We start from the raw sequence: 884 nt of genomic DNA on the forward strand, positions 1-884 counted from the left end.
GATTTCAATGTGCTCTATAAATAAAGTTGACTTGATTTAGAGTAAGTTGGCTGTTTGTCCACCAGGTGACGGCATGGTTCAGGTTCTGCTGCTTCATCTTCATCACTCTTCTAGTTCCACTGCTCTTTCTTTCCTTCAGCCCTGAGCTTTCTGCACAGCAGCCTCGAGGTAAACAACACAACAACACAGAGTAAACAAGACAAATAAACAAACACACAAACCCAAACAAATCAACCAAACTGGCAGCAGAAGACGAGAAACTCAGAGGAACAAACACGTTCTGTTTAATTTTGATTGTTATAATTCGTTCAAGCTTTGTTCCCACAGGCAGGAAGGATGACTCAGCAACTGACGAGATGACGCTGCAAACTTTGATGTTGTTCATGTGTTTATTTCCTCCTCTTCTTCACCACAACAAGAAAATACCTCAGAACTGAAACAATGCCAGGTATTCTCTCTCTCTCACTCACTCACACACACATACAGGTTTGTTTTGCTATCTTTATGGGGCCTTTGCATTGACTTCCATTCATTTTTCATTCATTTCTATAGCCTAACCATGACCTTTATCCATAACCTAACCATTACCAGTACATACCTAACCCTAAACCTAACACATCCTCAATTCACACCTTAGTCCTAAACCTAGCCCCTAACCCACCAACGGGACTTCTTCTTATGGGGCCCGGGCTTTGGGCCCCATAAGGAGCAGTTGGTCCTCACAATGTAGTATAAGTTGGAAAAATGGGCCTCACAAAGTAGCAAAAACAAGGACACCCACACACACGCACACTCACCCTGTTGGGAACCCCCTGTTTTGCATGAAAACATTAAACCAGATGTTTCCTTGTCTCTGTTTCGATTGTTTCATTCTTTCAACCTTT

This window comes from Nematolebias whitei, chromosome 17 (assembly GCF_014905685.2).
Source record: "Nematolebias whitei isolate Nwh7 chromosome 17, NemWhi1, whole genome shotgun sequence".
NCBI lineage: Eukaryota > Metazoa > Chordata > Actinopteri > Cyprinodontiformes > Rivulidae > Nematolebias > Nematolebias whitei.